This window comes from Canis lupus, chromosome 38 (genome assembly GCF_011100685.1).
Source record: "Canis lupus familiaris isolate Mischka breed German Shepherd chromosome 38, alternate assembly UU_Cfam_GSD_1.0, whole genome shotgun sequence".
NCBI lineage: Eukaryota > Metazoa > Chordata > Mammalia > Carnivora > Canidae > Canis > Canis lupus.
Genome location: NC_049259.1, coordinates 6,221,439 through 6,249,315, shown reverse-complemented (window position 1 = coordinate 6,249,315; position 27,877 = coordinate 6,221,439). Strand labels below are relative to the sequence as shown.

The following is a 27,877-nucleotide window of genomic DNA, read 5'->3' as shown; positions in this document are numbered from 1 at the left end:
ATCATTTGCCCTTTGCTCCCACTCCATTAATTTTAGACTTAATTACTTACATTTAATTTTCAATGGTTTACTGTTTAATTAAAAACCCTAATTACTCACTGGGAATCTAATAAATAATAAGGTTTAGTATATAGTAATGAAAATTTAGTTTGCTACAGAAACTTAGTTTCTCATAAAATGATACAGAGAAGTATTAGCGATAAGAAACTTCATAATTTATGCTTTAATTCCTTGACCCATTCTTTATAGTTAGTATTGATAACATAGTACTGCCTTTACAGTATTTATATTTGAAGTATTTTATGGGAGGGTAGAGGTGGGGAAGAGGTGGTACCACAATCTGAATGACTGGAAGTGATGGAAAATTTTTCATTCTTCCCTTCCCTTTTCACCCTACTTACCTTCCCCTCACCTTCCATTCACATTTCATTTTGCTCAGATCCAGGATGAGCTGAGAACAATGGTGCAATATCATTTAGTGTAAAAAAACACATTAATAAATACTAAATTATTTATTTCTCCTCCTTTTTCCTCTCTCTTGGTATTTCCCCAACTAGCATCAGACTCGGGAAAGAGAGTTTCACGGACTCGAAAAGTGTTTATGGAAACTGTAGTGATGCTTTTTATAACAAAGGCTTTAGAATGGGACTAGATATTTTATTATTTAAATTGGACATTAAATCTCCTCAGTATATTGCTTGTGTTTTGTTATTCTTAGCAGCTTGAGTCTATAAAAAACTATGCTCTAAATGCCATCAGGTATTCTGTTTTCCTGAGAAAGTATTTCAAGAAAGTTCAGACAAAAATTACACCGTTACTGCCTATTGCCTTAATCTAAAAAATTCTTTGTATTTACCATTTCATTGATATATAATGTATGACACCAGAATTTTTAGAAGGCATAGGACAGAGATATTATAAATCTCAAGGGTAACTATCTTTGGAGAAAATCTTGACCAGTTTCTAATATCTGAAATTATAAACAATGCTTCAATATTACAGTGTATCTTGAAATACAAATCACTGAACATTTTGGTCAAAGTAAATAAATAACCGCCCTCGTCTCATGAGCTCCTTCTTATGTCATGAGATAGTAAGTATGCATGTGGAAACATGTGATGCTAGTAACCTCGGTTTTGAGTAGGTTTATCTATTAAACAAATTTTCAATATTTGAATAAGTTACATAGAAATAAACCCAAGCAAGGGGAGGAAAAAAATGCAAACTACCATATAATGGTATATACAGATATACATGGGAATTATACAGAGAATTCCCATGATCTTATGGTCCCCGTTAGTATTTCAAGATGAAATTTGATTAGTGATATTAAAATCATGTTTTGGGATCATATATTTTTGTTTTTGCTTAACATACTTACCATCATCATCCATTGTTTTCAAAGTTTCTCCTCAGCTAATGTTTATGTACATGTGTTTGGGTAAAGAAAGCAATGTATAGTTTTTCTACACTAGTGGATTAACCCTAAAGGAGTATCACCGGAGTTATTTTAAAGGATTTATGGTAGGATGACCCTGGTTTGCCTGGGATAGTCTAATTTTGGCACTGAAAGTCCCATGTCCTGGGAGGCTCCTCAATCTGGGCAGACTGGGACGGTTGGTCACTCTAATCTTCTTACCCTCAAACATCTCTACCACTAGCCTATCACAGAGCCTGAAATGGATCCTTTAGAGTGAGTACTGTGTTTTCAGGTGTCCCAAGTTAAAATGTAAACATATCAAGATACACACATTAATATTGGTTTTCATTATTTTTTACTGGGTGTATGTTTATAAGCCATGTGGCTTCCACTTTAGATAGCAGAGAGCCAAGCCAGACAGAAGAGTAATTATTCATAGTGAAGTGAAAAGGAAAAGAACAACCATTTGTTAAGAACCTACTATGTGCTAAGGAGTTTGATGGGCTCTTAATAGAAATAGTTCAGGAATAAGGCACTGAGCCTCTGGAGAGGGTATGATATTGGGTTGGAGAGTGGGAAAGATGAAGAGTGAATCCTTTGGAGGAGCAAAGTCATTGCTTACCTGTGGTCAAACATAGGTTTGCTCCTAGGCTCTGCATCTTTCTGGCAACATAACTGCGACCTAAAGTTTTAACTTCCAACACAATTTTCTCATCATTAAAACTGGGATATGATACTTTCCTCATCAGATTTTGTGTTTCGTGAAAATTAGATGAAATGTGTGTAAAATACTTAGGGTAGTGCCTACTACCTAAAAGACAGTATATAAACAGAAGCTGCTACTTCTGTTGCTGTTATTCTATTTGCTCAGGGACACACTGCTCGGAGAGCTGTGGCCTCTAAGTGAATGATATTCGTTGTCATTTTCAAGAGCCTTTGTCTCTTTGACATGTAGGCTATCTGATGCCTTTGCTAGAAACTACTTGGCTTATTGTTGCATATGTGCATATGGTATACAAATAGAGGAAAAAAACACTACAAAAAGCAATTGGATTTGTTTATAAAGTCATAATCACAGGAGCATTGTTTTTCTTCTATGCTCCATTCTGGATCCTGTTCCATTAAGGTTCTCTCAGGCATCAATTCATTGCCTCCAATTTTTACGGGTTTTAAGTTACATTGAAGGTGCTATATAAATGCAAAATAATAAAAAAGGAGAACAATTTTGGGCATTTCCATATCTATGCTATCAAAAGGACTGCAAAAAATTCTTCATTTTCCCTCACATAGCTCTGCCTGAACATTATTTATGGTAGTAGCAAAACAGTCAACATGGAATGAGAATTCATCCAGCTAAGACATCTCAGTTATTCATAGGTGAACCGATGGCCTAAACCATCATTACATTTCACTAGCAACATTCCAGTGATACAGTCATGTAAAATTGAAATTGTAATGAAATGTAACTTTCCATGTATTCATGAATTTAAAAGGAAAGAAAGAATGCTATTTCTTCCAACGGGTGTCAATTTGAAGTATGGTTTCTTATTTTTTTTATTTAGATACTACTAAAGATAGTACAGTATCTGTGGCAATGGGAGAACTTTCTTAATCCACTTGTATGCCCCAAATAAGGATCGATGTGAACACTTTAAATTGATCTATAAAGTCCTGATGTAAATATAAAGAGTAGAAAATCACACATTGTCAAGTATGTGAGGTATAGCAAAAAGTAGTTAGCATGATCCCCTCCTGTTACAAGTAAGAAATTTGTTTTGAGACTGCATACACAGATGAGTCACATCTAGGTCTTTTAATTTCAATTCTCTTTCCATTACATGGTTTTGTTTTGTTTCTAAGAAAAACCTCAGCAACTCGTTTTGGAGTAGGGTTCTAAGGAGAGACAGGGGTAATAGAGGTGCCTTCCAAAATGCTCAAAAAGGTCCAATGGTTTTGACTATTTATTTTATATTATGGTTTTCATTTTTGATGATTTAAAAATGCTGGTAAAATATAATCGATATTATCAGGAAGACCATATAAGAGGTTGAGCAAAGTAACTTTGGAATAGTATCCGAAGTACCTAACAATAAGTTCTATTGAACTCTGGTAAAACTTCTAAGGAAGTGATCTGTTACTAATTAATTACCTGGTAACCTATGGGATATAGATTTTTTTTTTTATAGAAAATAAAGCAGTAAAAACAATGGGTAATTAAGCCTCATTTATTTTTGGTTCCTCACCCTATTTAGTTGAGAGCTTCTCACAGTGAAGTGTCTAGACCACCAGTGTCAAAATCAGTGTAGTGCTTGTTCAAAATGCAGGTTCCCAGGCTGTCAAACTTAATGGATTATAGTCTCTGAGAGATGGGGCTTGAGAATCAGCCTGTTAGTAACTTCCCCAGATGATTCTAAAGTACAGTAATGCTAAAGAACCATATCTAAGTGTTACTCTTTTATATTTGATTAATGGTTTGATAAACTAAAAGATAGATGGTCTTATGCATTACTTAGGTTTAGTGGTATTTGAAGAGGTGGCTGTACTAAGTGTTCTTTGAGATCTCTGTATTGTTATACAGAATAAATATTTCATTTTATGTGGGAGCATCTGAAAAGCCTACCACAGAAATTTCTTGGAACACAACGGTTGAGTCTATAAAGTGTGGCACTGTTGAGGTAGTTCTTTCGCATAAACCACTGGGATTTGAATAATGGACATGATGTCTGCTAGAATTCTACAATCAATAGGCTTACCTCAGAGATGGAAAAATGATGCCATCGAGCAGGAATTGGCAAACTTATTTTGTAAAAGGCCAGATAAATATTTTAGGCTTTATGGGTCATACTATCTCTGTTGCAACTATTCAACTCCTCTGTTGTAGTGTGAACACAGCCATAGATTTCATAAGTGGGTGAACATGGCTGCGTTCCATTTATATTTGACTTGATACCTGTCAGAGAACATTTAATGTATAATTCAATCAATATTTAAAGTAAAAAACCAATAGCACAAGTATTCAATACATTTTGATAATTTGTATTTATATGAGAATATTGATAAGTTAAGTAAAAAAAATATGGATGTGGTGTTTCTTTTACTTTCTGTTCTTATTTGCGATCCATTGGCCTTTTTACAAGTAATAAAACAGTGTGGTGGCTTCTAACCATAGCCACAAATTGCCCTGTCACCAACAGGTCAAGTCTGCTTCCACAACACTTTCAATTGGACCTGTGATTTGCTCTGTCCTAAAGAATGCAGCAGAGGTGATGTTCCAGTTCTAACCCTAGGCCTTGGGAAATCTTGAAGCTTCCATTCTTGTTCTAGGAACTAAGATGCAGAATGAAAATCCATGTGGAGAGGGAGCACCAGCTGCCCTTGACATCCCAGCTGCCTCAGTTGAGGCTCACACCAGTGAGTGAACCCAGCTTAGAACAGGCAAGCTCAGTCCAAATTACCAAGTCATAGAATACTGAGTTGGATCATGGTTTTTGTATGTTTTATTATGAAGCAGCAGGTAACATATACAAGGAAGAGCAAGGTAATAAGCTGAGTGTGAAAGGGGGAGGATGTGTTTAAAGTTTGAGAAGTATGAAATGGAGAAGGCATGAGATGGTATATCTCTGTGTTGTAGGGAACTATAGTAGGGCCACTGGAGACTACTAGGAATTCATTTGAGGTGAATGCACTCAAAACAGTTTAAAGTGAGGTCTATCAGAATGGTTACATGTGTTTTGCAGTAATAGTCCAGCTGTGCAGGTGCGGGCAATGAGTAAGTAGAGAATTGGACTGAATGGTGGAGGTGTGTGTGGGTATTTTAGCAGGTGAGCATCATGAAAAGAGAGAGAGGAAAGTGAGATATGAGTGTATGCAAGGGAGTGATTCCAATAATAAATTGGCATAGGGGAAGCTGACTGTGAGCTTCCTTGAGGATCGATGAACTGCTGGACCCTTAGGAGAGGGAGCAAAGAACTGTGAGAAGAGTCAAAGAGGGAATGAGCTGGAAAGATAGCAGCTGGTTGTCAGGGCATGCTAGAATTGAAATTAACTGTAGAGGGTGGGGGATGGTAGTCTTGCAACGATCCTATTTGTTCCAACTGAACCACCTTACCTAGGTTGCCTTCTGGTGCATTTGTATTTAGGGAAGGTGGAAACGAACCAGCAGCCGTTTTGTTTTTATGCTTAAGAATGGGGTGGGTGCTTTTGTAGCTCATGTACATTGTTGCCTGGTGTTGGTTTATCTCATTGCTGTGGGGCTGCATCCAGAAACTGCCAACACAGCACCTCTGGCTTCCTCCTTCAGCAACTCCAACCCCTGAATCAGGTATGTGTTTCACTCCCTCATGAAGGGTGTTTGTCTCCAGCAGAATGCCCAATTTGAGGTTGGATGTGGTGAAAGCCTGACAAGGCTCCAATCTGTCCTTGTGGGTTTTAATTTGGTTTTTCCCCATTTTATATTCAGCTTCCCTTTTAACTGCCTGCCCCGTGGAGTTCAAGTTCCAACACTGGACATGAAGATAATAGCCTTATAGAAGGCGAGTAACAAGCTCCCAATTCTGTTTTACTTATCAGATTTTCAGTGGTTCTGCTTCTGATCGATGCAGAAGGGGTCCCGTTTGTTTTTCGAATTGACAAGCTCTAGGGTATGAACATGTGAGTGGATGGGGATGGGGGAAGTTGCTTCTCTCTCTGCTTCTCCCCCTGCTTGTGCTGTCAAATAAATAAATAAATAAATAAATAAAATCTTAAAAAAAATTATTAGTCTGGTGACTAGAGGGGAATTTGGGATTAACTCCCAGGATAAGGTGAATCTACATAACAGAGAAGGAGGAGGAGTACCAGGTATAGAGTTGAGACCAGCTGAATCCAATGACAGGTGGATGCAGGCATGTTGCTTCAAGGGGGGTGGGGAGATAACAGAATCACTCTCCCAGCCTCTGACCCGCCTGTAAGGTTAGTTAAGCCCTCTGCACTATCCTGTTTCCCAGCTCCTTACAGGTACCAACACGGAGAGCACTCCCCACTAAACCTTCCGCATGTACATCTGTTTCTTGGAGAAACCAACTAATTAACCCCTTTTTGAAATACTGTGTTGTTTTTGCTTCTGGGACATCATGTTCTCTTAAGTCTTGCCCTGCCTCACTAGCTTCTCTTAGAGTTATTTTTGTTTTTTTCCCCTGATCTCTCTGGCTTGTAAACATTAGATCCTTTCTTTTCCTTATGCTTATTTGAAGTGATCTCATCCTGACTCATGGTTTTAAGTACTATATATATATATATATATATATATGAGGGACTGAAAGAACTCGGATTGCTATGTCAAGGCTAGGAGCCCACTTCGGAGGTTAACCGTCATGAATTTAAAATGAGATCCGTTGGCAAGGTTGTGTATTTTTTTTCCCCCAGCCATATTCAGTTGTTTGATCATACATAGACATTCATTTACTTATTCATTCAATAAATACTTGTCTAGTTTCTTCTTTGTGTCAGACATTTATCTAGGAGGAAACAGCCGAGACCAAAATAGGCCAAAACCCCTGGCCTTGTGGAATTTATTTTCTGGTAGACAAGATCCATTACTCAGAGGCCCTCAATGGTTAGTGGGTGATACACTAAAATTCTTGGAGCTTTAGTTTCTTAAGTTGTTGACTGGAGAGCATAATTGCCCTCTTGCAGGTATGCTGGGAAGATTAAATGAGATATAAAGCTCTTAGAATCTTGTCCTACATGTGGTTCAACAAGTCATAGTCCTTTTAAAGCAATATCTTAGATCATACCTTCTTAAGCTTCAAAAAGATTTAGTTGCCTCTTATAACTCTGAATTGGGATTTTGAATATCCTTTAACCCATGATATTTATTTTACAGCAATAATAAAAAAGATGAGTTCATTCTATCAATAAATATTTAATGAGCCCTTACTTTGTGCTGGGCACACAGTAACATAGACAGTGCAATTTTTCATTCTCCTTCTCTTGCTGCAGGTGGACGGACTAGTAAATATGCTTTCTACCCTAGAGCTTATGAAAAGAACACCATTCTCGACATTTGATGATTCTTTTTCCTGTAACCGTCCTTGAATAGACAGTTAAGTTGAAAGAAGTTTCTTTTCCTGACTCTCTGGAATTTACACAGTCTGTGCTGCAAATCTTAGCCTTACCCTAATCCTCTCCTCTCCTCCAGAGCCTAAAATCTTAAAGTTAGTATCCCTTCTTGAATGAAATATAATTTAAAATAAGTTTCGCTGTGGTTTTAAGTTTCTCTGGGTGTCTTAGACTAGTATTTTATAATACTAGTTGGTAAACAAACCTGACCTGCTTTGGGGTTAGTCTCTCTTATTTTTTGCATCTACTTCCTCCTCCTGGCTTTCTTTTGGGGATTAATTCTTCATAGATGGTTCTCAGGTCTTAATACCTTCAGATCCCTCCCTTTGTTCTGATTCTTGTCCTTCTCCTGCCTCCCAACTGCGGGTTCTCTCTCTCTATATACTATCTTTTCTACTAGATTTATTTTGCCGCCTGCTTCCTGTCTTCTACTCGGAGTATCCAGTTCCTCCTTGTTCATATTCTTCACCTGCCCCTGGCTGCCTCCCCACCCTCCCACTTTTATTTTTCTTTCTTCTGTCCACCTTCCCTCTCTGTTCCTCTTTTAATTACTGCTTTTAATTAGGGCTACTGTATTGCGGGGGGATAGGATAGTATGAAATATGGACATGAAGGAGCCTCGGGTTTTTACGCTTCAAAGCTTTGTTCTTTTATTTATCTTTGTCCTTTGGATCTGAAGAGTCTGCTTCTACTTAGATTTCCCAGGGGTGTGGATATCCACCTTCTACTCCCTTTGCTCTGTGGAAAGAATCTTAGCTAAAGTCCCCAAAGACTTCTTTATTGCCAGAGGTAAAGGTCATTCCTCCTGAAGATCATGCCACATTTTCAATAGCTCTTCCAGTATCCTCTTAATCTATGTGCTATCCTCCTTTTTACCTTGTTTCTTCTTGCCTTGACCCAAACTGTAATTTGAATACTGACAACGCCCTTCAGCTAGAAGTCAGGATTTCCATATTTATTAACATTCCTGTTTGAAAACAGTATGATTTCCTTTTGGTTTGGCCCTAATTGCTGCTATACGTTAGTCTTTAGGTTTTGTATTGCTTAGTGAGACTATATAATGCTCGTGACTAAAGTCTTCAGGACATTTTGCTGCTGTTTGTGATATTTTATGTTGAGTTTGTGCTTATCTTACAGTAAAATACATGACCGTGTTAGCTTTTAGGGCAGGGCCAGGCCACAGTGCGCATGACGCAGGTTGGTGGTGGTGCAGGGTGTGAGCAGAGAATGAACTGAAATAATTATTCTCTACTGCTTTTTCTTTTCTGCCTGATAATCTGGTTCTGTTCTTTTTTTTTTTTTTTTTCCTCCAGGAGACAAGAGAAAAACAAGGAAAAGGAAAAAAAACTAAATAGAAGGCAGCTGTAGGAGTTTTTCAATTGCTCAGATGAAGAGGATAAATAGATTATAAACAGTTATTGCACATTTTCCTTTCCAATCTCCTACCTTAAAAGATTTCTATGTTTTAGTGCTGGACTCTTCGAAGGGCTTGTTGGCCCAGAAACTACCACCTTCTCACGGAACAAATGTGGTTTATCTCCTTTAAGTGAGATTAAGGACTAAAATTTAGAGTTTTATTTACTAGCTACATAGATAAAAAATAGACTTTAAAGTGTCTGATTGCCTAATTACTTGCTCTGTTAGGTAATGGAGACAGACGGTATAGCTCCAAGATGGTCATATACCTTCCTTATAAAAGTTAGATGTGCATCTTAAGAGTATCTAGAAAGCAGATTTACAATATAGAAGAGAAGGAGCTGTGTATAAATATATTTTTCTTAGCAATGTGTAAATTTATGACAGCTGACAGGATTCTTAATAAGTAGATTTAAGCTGCAGAATTTAAATATTGAGATTTTTTACTATTCAATAATAATAGGATAAGTCAACGTTTAACCAAACCAACGAAGCAGGGAAGAGCTTAAAAGAATTGTTAGCTCTAGTGTGGGTCAGGAGCTGGCAAACTTTTTTCCAGCAGAGTAAGCCATATAGTAAATATTTAAGGCTTTGCAGATCACATGGTTTCTGTTGTAACGACTTATACAACATGTACATTAGTAGGGTTCTTAGAGCGTAGTAAATTTCAGATTTTATCATTAGTATTCTGGTGGCAGCTCATAAAGGCAAACTGCTTGGTTTAAAAACTAAAAGCCACCTTAGGGAGTTTTCATACATCAACTTTTAAATGTGTTGAAAGCCACCTAAATGAATGGGCTGCTCTCTTTAGATTTAGGATTTCCTTAGAAGGGCCATATGGCTCTTCTGTATGCTTCAGATAACTTTTTGAATAAATGAGTGGATTCCTTTTTCTCCTACCCATCAGAATGATCCTCTGTAATCTATGTTACTTTAACACTGAAGGACAAATCAGGAGATTGTACTGTTTCATTTTTATACAAAATATTGTGGTTTTTTATGGTGTCCAGTTCATGGGGGGCTTTTTCTGGTGATGTTTAAAAGGTACACTTCAGTGTTTAACTCACTTGCACTTAAAAATTTTGGAAACAACCTAAGAATGTGATTCACAGATTATGACCCTTAGAGTTCTAATCAAATTTATTTAAATACCCTATGTAAAGCCATTGATTAGAGATTAACCTAATCAAGGGAAAATAAGATTTCTAATTGAACTTGTCAGCTGCTCAACTTTCTGGTGCAGAACAATGCACAGGACTGTAATAAGTGGTGCTATTTGGTAAGGGGAAGGAAATAGAAGCTTAGTTTCCTAGGACATACTTGAAAAGGTATTGTTTTTAAAGATTATATCTGTGTCTACTTACCTAAGTTATTACTCCATGTAATATATATATTTTTTTACTCCATGTAATATTTTAATTAAAATAAAGTTAAAATGTGAAATAAAGTTTAGCATGGTGGTAATTCCATTTTTTACGTGTTATTTTCCCCCCAACCCCACAGGGAAAGTCTACTGCTTTATCATGAGTCTCCAAATCATCCAAATGTAGGTACAATAAAACCACTTCTTACCCTCAAGCCCCAAGCTAGCTACTACTCCCTCTTCCATCCTGGGCTGAGGACTGGGAATTAGGGCTGGTTGGTGCTACAGTGATGTTTGTTACACCACAACCTTTGGTTCTTGAGCGCTGGCTATTTTGCTTGCTTTTCATGGATAAAAATGAAGGTGCAGTGAGGGTTGACTTAAGGGAAGTTATGAAGTACTTGGTGTGGTCTCAACTCCCCTTTGAGTTTTTTCCTCTCAACTGTTCATGGAGTGTTTTCCTCCTCCACCTCCTCCCATTTTCCAAGGTCTTGAATTGAAGAACTAATTCTCTAATAGTAAGGTTTCAAGGTGGCATAGGAGCAAAAAGGTAATGTGGTCACTTGAATTGATGTTAATGTTGCTCATCAACAAGACCAGGTAGGAATGTGGTCTTATGTTTAGACTAGTATGAAAAGTCCAATCTATATTAAAACTATAGATTCACAAACATTTTGACTGATAATAAGGTTTTTTGATAAAGAATTTGTATATTATATTATCATTCAACACAGCCTCCATGATCATAGTTGAATTAGAATAATTAGACATACCCTCGTTGATCTAAACTTAGTCTCCTAAATAGAGAAATACCTTAATTGATTTAAATGAGAAGATGGTAATAATGAGTTTTAGAAAAGCGTAATGAAGCATCTGCAAAACATTTAGGAGTACAAATAACGGGCTAAATAATAACACTGTATCTTAATGGTGCTAGGTATATATTATAAAAAGATTTGACCAAAAAATGAGAGAGAATGTTTTATAGTTCTGTTATCTTAATGGAAACCACTTACAGCAAATGACTACAATTTGCATTTTGGTCCCAATGCTGTAAAGTGACTTACCAAGAAGTAAGAATGCATTATTTCTCTTAAAAACTCAGTTTTTGTATTTATGTTGTAAGCAGCCCACAAACTTTCAAGCAACAAATGTACAAATTGAAGGGAAAGAAATCATTTTATTTTTCTGGAGAAAATCTAAATAACAAATTCTCAAAAATGCAGATACGTCACCACTTACACACCTCGATCCTTTCCTCATGCAGTTTCTTTTCTTCCTGGGCCCTAATGAAGAAAAACTGAAAAAAGAGAACCAGATATTTTTCTTAGAATCTTAAATGCCAAGGCAGATAAAAAGTATTAAATAATATCTAAATGATATCATACTAGACAGTATTCCATGAGGGGAAAATGGTAGGTCAAACATAGTGCTGGTCTTAAAATATATACAAAAGTAAGTAACTATACAAGTTAAATAATATAACTTAACAGCTAAAGGCAACAGAAGAAATGCCTTTGGGCAGTTGTAATTTGTGATGAGCAGTCAACTGAAATCTACAGATAATTTTTTTCTTTTTCTTCTTTTCTTTTCTTTTCTTTTCTTTTCTTTTCTTTTCTTTTCTTTTCTTTTCTTTTTTTTCTTCTTCTTTTCTTTTCTTTTCTTCTTCTTTTCTTTTCTTTTTTTTAACAGATAATTTCTTACCAGAATTCTTGTGGCTGGGCCTTTCAGATGTGAATTCCCCAATGTGAGAACCTTTAAATCCTTGCATTATGTGGGATACTAGAAGGTAAGGTTTGTGTTTTTCTGTAAAAGCAGGCTTCTCCATATCCTGCTGCTCAGTGGCTGAATGAAGCTTCTGTTGTTTTGATAGATGCAGGAGGTTGGTTTTAATCCTTTAGGACTTTTCATGTTATTTATTTGATATCCAGGTATTGTAGGAATTCCTAGGCCACCCCTGCTCACCCTGTCCCCAGCATTTTATTGACACCTTTAGCCCCTTGGGCAGCATCAGCATGGTTTCCCAGAGTGCTGGGGCCTTCTGCTATCACTGATGCCCCACAGGGGCTGAGGAGGCCTTCCAGGCCCCTGGGAGGTGGGCAGTGGGCATCCAGACCCCTCCCCAGGGCGCAGGAAGAGAGGTTGGCCTGGGGCAGAGGGGAGGCAGGGCTTCTTAGTTGAGCACATGGTGAGGACAGTGAGGGGCATGGGGTCACTGCCACGTGTTAGTTGCTCTGGGGGGAAGTGGCCCCACCTCGGGCCAGAAGAGGCTCCAGGAGAGGTGCGATCTGAGCCAGCGTGCCCATGAAGGCCCAGAAATGCAATGTGTGTGATGGGATGCTTACCAGGTACTGGAGGAAGTCAGCTGAGGCCTGGAGCACCCCCATCCTGCCACCCACTCGCAGCTGCCTTGTTGGAGCCCAGGCTTGGGAGAATCTGATGTGCGGCTGCTGCTCGGGGGCAGCCCAGTGCTGCCAGGGGCAGGTGTCAGGCCCAGAGTTCCACCACTCTTGAGGGTGGAAATCCCTGTTGCCAGATGGAACTAGGCCTTGGCCCTCAGGAACCAGTGGAAGAGTCAAGATGAGGTGGTCAGGGATTTCCAGCTTCAGGAGGCCCTCAGTGATGTGTGAATAGTCCATATTCTTGAAGGGCTCCATGGAGGGGAGATTAGCTGGTTGGGTTTTTCTTTTCCTGTTTCTTGGTAGCATGGCCTGATTTGTCTTTGTAAGATTACACTTTGTTTGCCATCGGTCCATCTGGCCTGGGTGGGACAGGTCTGCCTACAACTCCTGCCTTGTCTAAATCCAAGTTCTCCCTGAATCCCTGGTGGTATCAGGAAAAGGTGCCCTCTTTCCCCTGGGCTTGCTGAACTGGTAATCTGTGAGCTTGAAGTTGTCGTTCCTCTTATTCTCCCCTTGTCGGAAAGGTCTCCTTAAGGATGGTGAATGCAGTGGCGAGATGAGAGGTACCAAGGCTCCTGGCGTGTGGATGCTAGACTGACCCACTCCTGCATTTCTAAATAAAGAGTAAACACATTTTCTTTTAAAATAATCTGGTGTTTAAGCTATACGGTTTCTGTCCCGTGCAGTTTCTCCATTTTATAGCCCTTTCCTTAAAGGTATAAGGTGGAAATTAAACTCTTATTCTGTGAATTTTTATCTTGATGTCCTACAGGAGACAGATATAATCTTAAATCTTGAACTCATGTGAGTTGTGTGGAATTTTAGATAAATTCAAGACTATTTGAATTTTTTCAAATATTTATATATGGAGTAATTGTGAATTGATGGGTTTTGTGCTTCCTACTCAGAAGTGGCAGTTTTGTTCAAAACTCATCACATGCTGTAATTCAGTTCTAATTCTAATAAGCTTATAGTTTCTAGTTACATGTCTTAAATCTTTTCTCACCAACCTCACTATAAACTATTGTGAACAAAGAATGTATTTTCAAGCTTAGCATAGGCACTCTAGTATTATTTAAGTACCCTAGTATTATTATACACACACATAAACACACACACACACACACATATAATACTGAAATGAACATAAACATGTTGATCCTTTGAAAGGATATTGAAATGATCTAAACTTGCTTGAAAGGGAACATTTTTTGGGAGAGGTCTTAATGTCAAAAATAAGGGGCAACCATCTTATTTGACAATAGGTGTGAACAAGTGAACATATTTTTCAGTAATACAAAGGAAAATAGAATGACTTTAAAATATCCTCATTCTTTGAGCATTTAACATAGGTTTGGGGACTAAATGTTTTAGGTCTGATTGTACTATCAATTTATCTTTGAATTTTCTCAAATGACAGTTCTGGCTTAGAAATGTGACTCAAGCCATCCTGGTTAAGTAGCAAAATGGTTCTAATACCTTATCCTGGTAAGGGAGGTAGGGGACAGAGGTTTTTAGGGTCAGGTATTTGATTTACCTGTAATTACCTTGATGTAGCCTGTGGTAGTAAATTGGAGTTGGGGCCAGCGAAGACCAAGTGAATGAGGCGGAAGCAGCAAAGCTAACCAAGCATTCGACTACACCACCCCAAGTGTTTAGGAACCCGTTTTGGCTTTGGAAGCTTTATTCAAGCATGCAAGCTTACTTGGAAGCCCCTGTGTTTTTATAGGGTGGTGAAGAATTGGGAGCCTCTAGATTCCTGTTTTCACAGTTGACTTCTAAGAGCTGCTAGGAGCTGGAGCAGCTTGGTTTCAGTCTTTGGATGGGACATCTTCTAGGGAGAGATGCTGTCTAAACATTTTTGCCATGGATGCAGACATGCATGCAAAGCTATGCTCATTTTTTTCTAAACCAACAACTTTTTTTTTTTTTTTTTAAGATTTTTTATTTATTCATGGGAGACAGAGAGGCAGAGACAAAAGCAGAGGGAGAAGCAGGCTTCATGCAGGGAGCCCCACGTGAGACTTGATCCTGGCACTCCAGGATCACGCCCTGGGCCGAAGGCAGGCACTAATCCGCTGAGCCACCCAGGGATCCCCTAAACCAACAACTTTTGATGGTAAATCACTCCATTGCTTACTTTGTAATGTTAGTGGAATTGTAGTCATTATCAAATAAGTTAATCTTCCTTCATGTATAGTACATATTTACTGCATGCCAGTAAAATAACAATAAATATCATAAACAAGAATTTTAGCTCACACATTTTTTCTTAATGTCTGCTAATGAAATAATTCTTCTCGACTGGCATAAATTGTCATTTTCAGAAAATAGCAGTCTTCAGGGATGTTATAGGATTTGAATCAAAGTTTGTGAAAGTGACTTAAAATCTGCTTGTAACTGCTGGATATTTGGATTCTTTGCATACCTTGCATGTCATTTGCTAAGTTGTGTCCTAATGGCAAGAATATTACCAGATCAGAGCAGTGGATTGGATCGCTTATAGAGGGAATGATGCATTGCATGGCTTAGAAAACCACATAGAGATATGCAATGTATTCACTGTATTTGATTTTTTCTTAGAGTTTCAGCAGTTCAGACCTGCTGTGCAGACTCCTTATAGGCATAGTAGGGCCTACTTTTTTTTTTTTTTTCTACTTAGAGCCTAAAAAACCAGAGTTACATAGCAAAATTGGAAAGCTAAAGTTTTCTGCTAAATCGGCAACACCATTTGTTAGATGTGGGACGCAATGCTCAATATTTACTCTGTGTGGTACAATTAAGATAATATTGCTGATTTATTTTAATGTCTGCCTTATTTATGACGAAGCTTATATAACTTAGTGTTTGGAAAGTGAAATACCATGTGCCTGATGGATAAAAAAATTTAAGTTCTTGGATCTAGTTGATAGTTTCATAATGTTAGAATGCGCTTATCTGTAGGAACTGTTTAAAAAGTCTAGGCATAGCTGCTTGCATTCTCCTTGGAAAAGAGGTTTCTGGACCATTTTAGTTCATGCTGAATGCTGAGTCATTTCTGGCTTCTCCTTGACTGTGGAGGAGCTCAGTGGGGCAGCCAAGTGACCTGCTTTCTAATGGACAGAGCTGAGTTAGCACTGCAGGAAGACCTTTTTAGTGTTGCATTAATGAAAATATGCCATGAGGTCAGTACATGTCCTTACAGAAAAGATTTCCTGATGTGATCATGCAACTTCAAACTCCCCAAGCATGTCCTGAGTTAGGAACCATGTACAGTCCTGAGCTGTAACGAAAGTTATTCGAGGGGACTATGGGTACTGAGCATCTCAGAAGAATGGTTTTTGAAGCAAAAGCCAATATCTATAGTATCTCAAATAAGTTCTCTTTTAAGGAAGACATGACCAGCTTTTCTGTTTCAAATAGTAGTAAATGAGCTGTAATTCCTATAAAAATTTCCCAGAATGTGTACATATTACAACTAAAAATAAACATTGTGTGTTTGTGCATGTCTGAATTTGGGGAGATTAAATTTTTTTTTTTAATATTCTTTGTTTAAATTACAACTTGAGGTCTGAAGAGCCTGGTCTTTTATGTATTAGAGACGTGCTCCAAGTCACACCTACTATTCAGGGGGAAGTTTGCTTTTGGTACAACCATAAAAATTAAGAGAATTGCAGTGTCTGCCTGAGGTCTTGGGTCTTAAGTGGGCTCTTTTGTGGGGAGGGGCTCTTATTTATTGCTCATGAGTCCTGCTGAGTTCCAGAGATAGACTCTAGGTCAAGTCTTTTCTTCTGACCTCCAAATCTGTATTAATTTCTGGTTCTATGTTGTTTTGTAGTAGAGAGTGATGGATAGTAAACTTGGAGTTCTTAAGGTTGAAAGGAAAGAAAAAGGAAATTGGAGATTTGAAGTAATAAGGTTAAGAGCTTAAGGTGATAGGGTTAGAGCAGTTTTAGCGGAGTAGAGGTCTTGATTAGACACAGTGGAGAGAATGGGGCTCCAGAGAAAGGTGACTGACAGGTGGTATCTAAGTAGTAGGATTTGGGAGACCTAGCTAGGATAAAAGTGTCAGCAAGAAGTGACCTGAGGCCCAATGATTCTTGGGATGACAAGATCCAGGTAAGGACTGGTAAAGCCCATTTTGATAATTTTCTGTGTAGGCTGAGCTGTGACTTTATTTCAGGAGTCTCTATTCAGTATGAAATAGTTTTGTTTTTATCCACAGACTCTGTTTCTATTCAGTCTCCCTCTTGTCTCATGAGGCCATCTTGGGCAGGTCTGCTTCCCAGTTGTTTTTAGGTAATAAGTCTAGTTCTGCCTGTTTAGAGCTTGACTTTCTCTTTAGTAGAGAATAGTGCTTAAGAACACGGACTCCTGAATCAGAGCTTTTTTTTTCTTTGTTTTCTTCTTCTTCTTCTTTTTTTTTTTTTGCCTGCAGCTGTGTATAAACTAAGTCTTTAGCCTAAATTTCCTGTTCTTTGCTTAAGGACACTAGTGTCTACCTCATAGTAGTTCTTGTGAGGATGAAATTAAGACCTGTAAGGCACTTAGCATGTGTATGCCAGGCACTGTTCTGTGTGTGCTTGGGATTATTAGTATTACTGTTAACTGATTCAGATCTCCCTGACTCTGTTGCCCTCACTGACTGGGAGATCTGGGGTGGGGAGCCAATGTGATCTGTTTCATTTCTGCAACTTGTGAATCTGCAGTTGAAGCAGGGGTAGGGGGGTGGGTATTGTCTGGTTAGGAACATGTGTTAGCCCCCCTCACTTCTAGTTGTCATGCTGTGCGTGGTGGGGTGGTGGTGAGAGGAGATATGTGGAGTAGGTGTAGGGAGGGGGAATTTGGAAGATAGAAACCATCTTGTGTAACTGTTACTTAGCACTGCTTTTGTGGATAGCTTGCCGTTGAGGGCATTTGTGAAGTTTCTGACCAACTGTGGAGGTCCTGTGGACCTCCCAACTGCATGCTGCTTAGACTAGGAGACCCCTTCCATCTCCCCAGGTTCTTCACCAAATATCCCACGTTGTCCTGCTACTGGTGACGTGTGGACATCATCCCCTTTGTTAAGCTTTTAATTGAAGTATAGTTGACCTATAATAATAGTTTCAGATATACAACATAGTGATTTGATAATTACAAAATGCTCACCATGTTAAGGGTAAAAGTTGCCAGAGTTGTTATAGTATTGACAATGTTCCCTATGCTGCACTTTTCATCCTTGTTTTATATATGGGAGTTTGTTCTCCTAAGCTCCTTTAGCTATTTCCCTTATCTCCCTTATACCCCGCCCCTGTGGCAACCACCAGTTTGTTTGCGGTATTGTCTTTATTTTATTTTTAGATTACATGTATAAGTGAAATTATTTGGTATTTGTCTTTTAGTGATTTCACCTAGCACAATGTCCTTTGAGTCCATCCATGTTGTGAATGGCAGGATTTCATTCTTCTTTATGGCTGAGTAATATCCCATTGTGTGTATATACCACATTTCTGTCCATTCATCTATTGATGGACACTTAGGCTGTTTCCATATCTTGACTATTGCAAATATTGCTGCAGTAAACACAGGGGTGCGTGTATCTTTGCAAGTTAGTGTCTTTTGTTTCTTCAGATAAATATACAGAAGTAGAATTATGGATTGTATGGTATTTCTATTTTGAAGTTTTTGAGGAAACTCCATGTTTTGCACGGTGGCTGCACCAGTTTACAGTCCCCGAACAATGAACAAGGGTTCAATGGGCATTCTTCTCAAGCATCTTTTCTGCCTCATTCTCACCAACTGAAAGTCTTGGTGTTTGGAATCTTAAAAATACAGCCTTTAGAAAACCTGTCTCAAAAGTCTGAGTCTTCTGTTTTGGACTATGAAGGACTCACTTTAACTGGAAGTATTCAGACCATACAATGCCACTCTTGCATGGTGAAGATGTTGGCCTAGCTTCATTTTTAAAAGGATGCTGGTGGGGCAAGGTAACATCATAACCTGTGGTCAGAGGGGGCATTACTTTAATAGGAAAGCACATGAGAGAGTTCTTAGGAGAAGGTCTCTAAAAAGCACACTCAGTGTGCTCCACGAGAGAATGTCAACTTTAAATACCATTTGAGCCCAGAAGCTATTTCCAGATCATCGTGGTACCAGAAAAGAACTATCATGTGCCCCTCAGTTTTCCATCTCCTCCTCCCTCCATGCTAACCTTACAGTAAACCACAGTTGGTTTTGAATTGTGAAGAAGCCCAAGCCTTGGAAATGGAGGCACTACCTTGCCCCTGCCTTTGCCATTGTGGGCTTCCAGCTCAAAGTGGACAGAGCCAGGCAGGTTTGGGAAGAGGCTTATCTTTAAATGAAGTGTGTAGTTTTGATTAATTCATGAGGCAGGGAAATGTAAGTATTGACCTGAGAGTGTCCCTAGGATCAGATGTTTTTGTTGCTCAGGAGTAATGGGAATACTTTTGAGTTTTACCTGAGATTTCATTCAGTGTTGGGGAGACATGAGTAGTTGTGGGCAAGGATACACTAGTTGCTATATGATGGCCCCTTCCACTTGTTCACCGTAATGGTTATAAGCCCCTAGTTTTTAAGAATGGTTAAAACATCAGTGATGCTTTTATTATTGCTGATACTTGTAATGAGTCTTAAATGTGCATTTATGAGTTGGATGATTAAGTAGCACCTAATTTGAAAGATATTGAAGATATTCATCAATTGATAGCTCTGGTGGATTTTTAAGAGACAGAGGAAGAAAACCCTTTTAGACTTCAAGTGTTTTTTTTTTTTTTTTTTCCTGAGTAGCTGAGGTAATTGGTTCTCCTTAAGCATTTCCTTACCATTTTTTGTCCTTTCTATGCTAGCCCCTGTATTTGAGGGAAACTCTTGCTCAAGTTTCCTTGTAAGCAGGGTTCTGTTTTGGTTCTGCCAATGAAAAGCATGATCAAGAGATTTGTAAGAGGAAGAATCTATCATGCTGGCAGTCGTAGTTGACATGATTACATTTAAGATTTCTTCTTCTAGGCTGTCTTGGTGTTAGATTCAGGTTTTGTGAAGCTTATACAATTTTAGGGATCTTTTAAGAAGAACAGAAAAGTATCGATTAAAAGTTACTTAAAAAGTAGAAATCTTATTTAAAATAGGCAAAAGAAATCACAACACCTTTATATGGCTAGCTTTGAAGTTCTTGATTCATACTTACATGTTTTAGGAGTATGTATGATTTGTCTTACTCTTTTGGAGTATGTATGTATGATTTGTCCTCAATTATATCCCTTAGCTTCAAGAGGTAGACTGTGATGACTGGCTTGAGCTCTGCCTCTGCTTTCCATGTCACTTCCTCAGAAGACACTGTCTTCTAAATTTGAATATTTCTGTGGAAAAGACTGAGGCCAGCCTACCTTATTATCCTTATAGGTTACTTGGTAAGTTTTTGCTTGACTATCCAGATGAGTCTTGGCTTTGAAGTAAACACACATGACTATTTCTGGTATTTGCTATTTGGGGTTAGTTTTCTTTGGAACATGAAGTACCCTTTCAGCATAACTGTGTGTGTGTGTGTGTGTGTGTGTGTGTGTGTGTGTGTTTTACTTCGAGTACCCCCCTCCCCACCTCAAATTATGGCTGTAAGTTTCCTGCTCTATTGCTTGTTTCCCCCGCTTTGGGTAGCAAGTTATACACAGGCTATCCCTCAATAACTGGCATTTTATTTTTAATTTTTTAAAAAAACTTAACTTGCATTTTATTTTACTCTCACTTCTGCTTTATATTCTTCTGTATCTTTAACTATATCCATTCTGATTCTTTTAATTTTGTTTTTCAGCCATAGTTTTATTACTCATGCTCTCCCTCTCTCCCCCAACATCTTCTATTTCTGCTAGTTAGGTTTCCTATCTTCCTACTTTTTCTCCATCTCTATCCTGAGCTCTTTCATCTCTGCATTGTGTTCTTGTTTCATACTGTTACTTTTCCAAGTTTTAGGAATTCATGTTACAAGGTTTAGTAACAACTTTTATTTGCTTCATGGTGAAAAGTTTCCAGTGAGCGTTTTACCCTCTTTTTTTCTTTTCTTTTCTTTTCTTTTCTTTTCTTTTCTTTTTTTCTTTTCTTTTCTTTTCTTTTCTTTTCTTTTTTTTTTTTCTTTTCTTTTCTTTTCTTTTCTTTTCTTTTCTTTTCTTTTCTTTTCTTTTCTTTTCTTTTCTTTCCTTTCCTTTCCTTTCCTTTCCTTTCCTTTCCTTTCCTTTCCTTTCCTTTCCTTTCCTTTCCTTTCCTTTCCTTTCCTTTCTTTCTTTTCTTCTTTTCTTTCTCCCTTTTATCCCTTTCCCTGTCAATAGATCTTGTTTTGCTTTATTTATCTTTGAAAGAGGTTATTTCCTAGGCCAGGTGTTGCAGGATGATTAATTGGAAGAGTCAAGATGAAATTTTGTATCTAGCATTTATTGTGAATTTCTTTTAACTTTTCCTAATTGAAGTAAATAGGCAGTTAGTGAACTTTCCCTTTTCAAAATTTTCCTTTTCCCTCTGGCAGCCACTGCTTTTTGCAGATTTAGTCAATCTAAGGGGCTTTATTTGCTGACAGCCATATCCAGTCCAATGAAGCTGCTGGTGGTTATTCATATTCCTTTCTCTTCTTTGCAAAAAAACCAAACCAAACCAACAACAAAAACCCTCCTTAGATTTAGATTTTGCACCTCAATTATATCCCTTAGCTTCAAGAGGTAGACTGTAAAGCTGGCTTGAGTTCTGCCTCTGCTTTCCATTTCACTTCCTCAGACATATTGCTTTACCTGATCACCATTGTTTATGGCTGTCGTTCAATATATACATGTATTTTAAATTTGGGGTTTTATCTCTACTGCAGGTTTACTGAGTGTCAAGTTCATGGGGTTTGTTTCCTCCTTTACTGAAGTGTTTCTCAAAGTACAGGTCTCAGCCCATGTGTGTTACAATTACTTGGAGTGCTTATGAAAAATTCAGATTCCCAGTGTCCTTTCCAAGGCCTGCTAAATCAGAGACTCTGAGGCTAGTGTCCTAGAATCAGAATCTTTAATAACTACCTATTGTAACATATATATATGGAAATTGACAACTATTGACTTGAATAAAGGATTACAATTTTAAAGAGTTTACTCCATCTAATAGGTTATAAATTTTTGCAAGCTATAATACATTTCATAGTGTAATTTCTCCACTTTTTTCATCTTGTCCATCTATAGCTCTCTACTGTATATAATAAGGGTTCATGTGATTATTTTCCAAGTCCACAAAAATCTGAAAGACTCTAGTTCACTGGGAGTATCAGTTTATGTAAACATGTAAACTTTTATCTTGCCCATTATCTGTAATTAAGAAAGTTTTCCTGTTTTCTTGACTATCTCAATCCCAGGTGAGTGATGATTTCAGATATAAATACTGGCAGCTTTTAGAGCTATGTAATATATATTCAGGTCTCTCGAGCACCCCTTAAAGAGCTTGTAGGACTTACTTGCTACACATAGCAGGTCTTAATTCTCCTGAGCTAAACCTTGGGTGGCCAGCACACTAGGGCTATGGAAATGGAGAAGCCTTTGAGAATGAATGGAAGTCTTTAAATTGCATTTTGCCTCCTTCTGTCCACCATTCCAAATATGACCCTAAGAACTGGGAATTGCAAAAGTAAAGAAAGTGACATTTTAGGTTTCCAATGCCTTGATTTTTGTAAGTTTCCTGTGATTTGATCCTTTTCATGCTGTGTAGAGGTTGACAATAAAATGTCATCTAATTAAAAGAAAATTTGCTTTCTTTGAACATGAGTAATTCTTCAAAGATTAGATAGATGCTCTACATGTATTTTAAAGTAACTTAATTCTTTGGCCAGATTGGGCATCATAGTGGGTTACTGGTAAATAATGTTCAGGAACGTGCTTTTCTATAAAGATATATTTTAATTTTCTTTCTGGATCTGATAAGTAGTGTGTCTTTCTCCTCAGGGTGTTTTTTCCCATGGATGAATATTGATCTGAATATTAACTCAAAAACTGTCTAGAGGTCTTGGTAAGGGTATGTATTAAGTTAGAATTTTAGATACCAGAACTCATTGCTACCCAGACTATAGCATAATAAAAAGCCTTTAATAAATTCCTCTTCTGAATTATTGTCAGATTTTTATTTCTTTTTGCCTGTCAAGGTTCACTATCTTGGCTCTTTGTGAATATAGTCAGTGTGCTGCTGAGTTTCTGACTTAGCTAAAGTGTTTGGTAATGGGGCAGGGTACAAGACAGGATCCAAACACTGAAGATGGAGCAATTTCCCCTAAAGCATCTTTTTAAGTGACATTGTGTTGAAGGTAAATGCTGCTGCCCATCGCCAGCCACTCCTGAGAATAGCAGTACAACCCTGACTTATATATCATGTTTAAGTTAAAACCAAGAATTTTATATGGAAAGATTCTGGGTAGCCATGCCTTGGGCCAAAAAAAAGCAACATATTGGGCAGTAGATGATTCCTTTGCTAATGGCAATCAGGGTTAACATTCAAAAAAAATAGTTATTACTGGAATTGTTCCCTTATGCATAAATCATAAAAGGTGAGTAAAAGAATGCACTCACATTTACAATGCAGCAATGTCTCAGGCACTGAAGTTAGGAACTTTTCATATTTCATCATTTACCATTGTTTAAACGACCATTTGGTGTTACTATTCACATTTCTGTCATCAAAACAGACTAGTTAAGTTGCCAAGGGCCACTTAGATTGTAAGTGGCAGAGCCGAATTTGGAATCCAGGCAGGACTGGACACAGGGATGCCTCACAAGATATCACATTATCCCTTTGGACATATTTAAAAATCTATCGAAATGCAGTGAACTTTTTGCAACTTTCTGCATATTGGTCATCTTTGTTTATTTCTTTGGCAAGAATTATATTAGAACCCATTGGATCAGTATATGTAAAATTGTAGGAAATAAAGTTTAGCAGGATTCTTACTCTGGATAGTGGAAAGATTCTGGTCTTAGTGTTCTGGAAGACTTGGGAACTATGGTGTTAGGTTACATAACGCATCTGTTTTCTATAAAATGGTGATAATAATAGCAACTTTTTAAAACTATGGATAGATTAGAAATCATATATGTAAAATGCCTAGTACAGTGGAATTGTACTGGAATTAAAATGCAGTAAGAGTTTAAAAAATATGGGGGAGATATTGTTGGTATATATTGAGAATCCATTTGTTGAATACTTTGTTACTCATTATGTGCAATGATACTTGAGCTTAATAGTCGACATTGATCCCTGTGATCACACTGTAAATATTCTCCAGCAAATTAGTTGGGTATGCTAACAAAGTATTCTATGCCTTTAGGTCAGTCAAAAATTTAATAAAATAAATTAGGGCCTATATATACTTATATTTAGTATGAATTCAGATAATTTTATAATAGTTGAACTCTGTTTAATTTCATGAAGAAATTTCGTTAAATTTTTTGGAACATTTCAGATAGGCACAAAAGTCACATTAGTTTAAAGAGCAACACTTACCCATCAGCTAGATTTTTTTTTTTTTTAAGATTTTACCCATTTATTCATGAGAGACAGAGAGAGAGAGAGAGAGAGAGAGAGAGAGAGGCAGAGACACAGGCAGAGGGAGAAGCAGGCTCCATGCAGGGAGCCTGATGTGGGACTCGATCCCCAGTCTCCAGGATCACACCCCAGGCCAAAGGCAGGCACCAAACCGCTGAGCCACCCGAGGATCCCCCACTAGCTAGATTTTTTAATGAGATTTTTATCTAACTTTTTTTTTGTCTTTTAAAAAATATTTGAAGTATATTAAGGAAGATCCCAGATGTGTTATTCACTTCTAGGTCTTTAAAAATGAACCTAAGGACATTGCATTATACACCATGATGACATTGTAGTATACCTTACAGAGCTAGCAACAACTCCTTGGTAATATTGAATACCCAGTCTATAATCCAATTATTATTATAGGGTCCCAAGGATGAGGGACATAAATTTCATAGGTTGCATTTGGTTAAATCCCATAAATCTTTTTGTTAATCTAAAATAGACCCTTTACTCCTTTTAGATCCCTTTTCATGCCATTGGTTTACACAGAAGATTGGTCAGTTGTCTTGGAGAATGTTCCACAGTCAGGATTTGTCTCTCTGGTTCCTTGCTTCATTTGACTTTTTGCTCCATTTCTTACATGTGGAAGTTAGCTCTAGACTGGAAACTTGATTATATTTAGTCAAGGTCATTTTTTTGGCCAAGGGTATTTCAAGGTGTTTCACAAAGAGGCCACGATGTCTTGGTTGTCCTACTGTTAGTAATGCTAATCACTAAATTGAGTAATTTCAGGTGCTGACAGCCTTCCATTGATGGTGATTATCTGATATTAAGGATTATAAAGTGATATATTTCTATCATTTAAAAAATAGCTTTGAGATATAATTGGCATATAATAAATTACACACATCTAAAGTGTACAATTTGAAAAGTTTGATCTAGATACATCTGCAAAACCATCACCACAACCAAGAAAGTGAACATATTTGTCACCTTGTGCCCCTCTATAATTTTTCCCTCTGCCCCTCTCTGGCCTGCCCTCATTCCCAGACAACCACTGATCTATGTTCTGTCACTATAGGTTAATTTTTACCTTTTATTATTTTTTTTCTAATGCCCATCCTCATGAAATGAACGAATAGTTGTTTGACAAAAAAACTTTTAAGATTGTTATTTGTAATCAGCATAACAATTCTAAAAGTTAATCTCCCACATGAAAAACACATTGAGCTTTCTGTTAACTGGATAATGTGTGGTTGACAGGAGGAGGAATTAAGTGGTTGCATAAGCTTCCCAACACTTCTTCAGCATTAACATTTCCTCAAGGTATTTGAGTAACATTTCTTTTCTCTCATGCAACTTTTACAGATCCACAGGATCTGAAAGATAATAACAGGACAGGGATTTATTCATTTGCCTTTATTGCGTTAACTACCCGGGCCTGGCTGCTTGCATTACAATAAAATATACAGGATAATTGCTGGCATCCACACAAAGCATTTTTCCTCTTTATTGAAACTGTAAGCAGAGTAAATTGTTCTTTCCCTTTCAGTTCTCAGATTTCAATTCATTCTTAACTATCTCATGAAAAGCAGAGTATAATGTGTCTTCTTTGTTCTTTATTTGGCAAGCACTTGAACTGTGGAGAGTAAAGATACGGAGTTCAGTAGGACCAATGGCTTTTGGGCAGTATACCTCCATTAGCACAGGGACCACATTTTAATCAGAGGTAGAGCTCATGTAGATTGGCATGCTGCCCTGGAAAGATGGACACTTGTAGCATTTTATTTGCCTCTTACCAACCCTTGGGAAAGATGTGACAGTGAAGTAGGAAGCAATTTCAAAGTGAGTGTAACATGAATATGACAATTTAGTTTTAAAACTTTTCCCAAACTCTGCTCATAAACCAAAGTAATTAAAAAGGATAATAAATGAAAAACCTGTGGATACCTCAGTGAATTCTTCCCAAACCTCAGCATGTGTGTGGCTCAACTACGAATAGCTGTGAAGCCTGCACAAGATAAGTTGCTGCAGTGAAGAACAAGAAATGAAAAAGCAGCAGTGCCAACACATTCTTAATTTCGGTGTGATTATATAGTGATTATCTAGCTCTGGCAATGCTTTTCTTTCTTTTTTTTTTTTGTCTTAATCTATCCTGTTAACATCCCTTATCAACTTCCTTTTGGTACTTAGTATATCTTCATTCTTAAATCTTCAACATTTATGTGTCTGTATGTTTTAGAGGTGACTTATGAAAAAAAGTGTATGGCTGAACTCAGGGCTGATATTTGGTCAGTATGATCCCATATGGGCATAATCATTAGGACCAAAGCTCTGATTTGTTGGCAAATCTGTTTGGACTGGTTAGTTCCTGTATTATACCAATTGTTAAATAGTTTCAATATCATCTGTAGCTGGATTTCATTTTTAATGCAATAACAATCTTTGTCCTTCAAGTAGAGAGCCAAATCCACTTATATTTATTGTGGTTAATTATGATTTAATACCATCTTATGTGGTTTTGATTTCTTACTCTTCTGTAAGAGTCTAATGGTGATAAACTGTTTTTACTGGAATGTTTATTTTGGTTCTTACTGAAGTTTAATTTCATTGGTCATAGAATTCCAGGTTAGTACTTTCTTAGCACATTAAGATATAATTTTACTGCTTTATCACTTACTTTGAAGAAGTCTGCTATCACTCTAACAGCCACTACTTGGAAGATCATTTTTTTTCCCCACTTTTAAGACCCTTTATTTTCTAGTGCTCTTCAGTTTTACTGTTGTATATCTAAAGATTTCCTTTTAATTGTCTTGGCATTTATTATTAACTAGAGCATTCATTTTTTTTTTTTTAACTAGAGCATTCATATTGAGTTGTAGAAAACCCTTAGGCAACCTGTTTATATGTTAACTCTTTTCAAATCTATTTACTCTTTCTTAAACTCCATTTAAATGAACTTATTAGCTTATTCATTCTGTCTCTTAACCCCTTTGTATTTTCTTTGAGTTATTTTTCTGTGTAATCTCTTCAGATTTTTTTATAGTTTATTATATTTATTTTTATATTATTTTTATGGTTTATTATTTTTCTTGTTTAATTTGCTAAAATAATCTATACATTGAGTTCTAAAATGGAGAGATCACTCAGGGGTTGATCCCATCATGCTGAGATTATGACCTGAGCCAAAATATTTAGATGCTTAATTGACTGAGCCACCCAGGTGCCCCTAAATTATATTTATTTCTAGAGTTCTATTTTGGCTCTTTAAAAATTTGCTTGGATATGCTTTATGGTCTTATTCCTTTCCCATAGTTCTAAAATTCTAAATTTTAATGCATTTAACATTCAATATGATTAAATAATCTGAGGGGTTTTTTTTTTTTTTTTTTTTTTTTTTTTTTTTCCTCAACTGACTGCTGAAAGTTGTTTCTGTAGACTTTGATTTCTGGTACTTGATTTCTGATATTGTGACTTTTGTCTGTGAGCTGCTTATTTTTTCAGATGCTTCCTAGAGTAATGGTCTGAGCCAGGGAGTGAGTTCAGGACTCCAGAGAGGATATGCATTTGAAACTGCTAGTCCACTGTAGCCACTATATACTTAGGACCAACTGAACTGATGTTTTGGGCTACACAAATAGTGAAATTAAGCTGCAGACTGATGTGAAC

At 37.3% G+C, this 27,877-nt stretch overlaps 1 long non-coding RNA gene across 2 annotated transcripts in view; it reads left to right on the top strand.

Moving 5' to 3' along the window:
* The window catches only part of LOC111094538, a 138,491-nt gene that overhangs the window by 9,284 nt on the left and 101,330 nt on the right, over positions 1–27,877 (top strand). For both annotated transcript variants that reach the window (XR_005385632.1, XR_005385631.1), the window contains exons 2-3: positions 10,439–10,481; positions 11,991–12,087. This is a non-coding gene — a long non-coding RNA (uncharacterized LOC111094538). The remainder of the gene's footprint in view (positions 1–10,438; positions 10,482–11,990; positions 12,088–27,877) is intronic.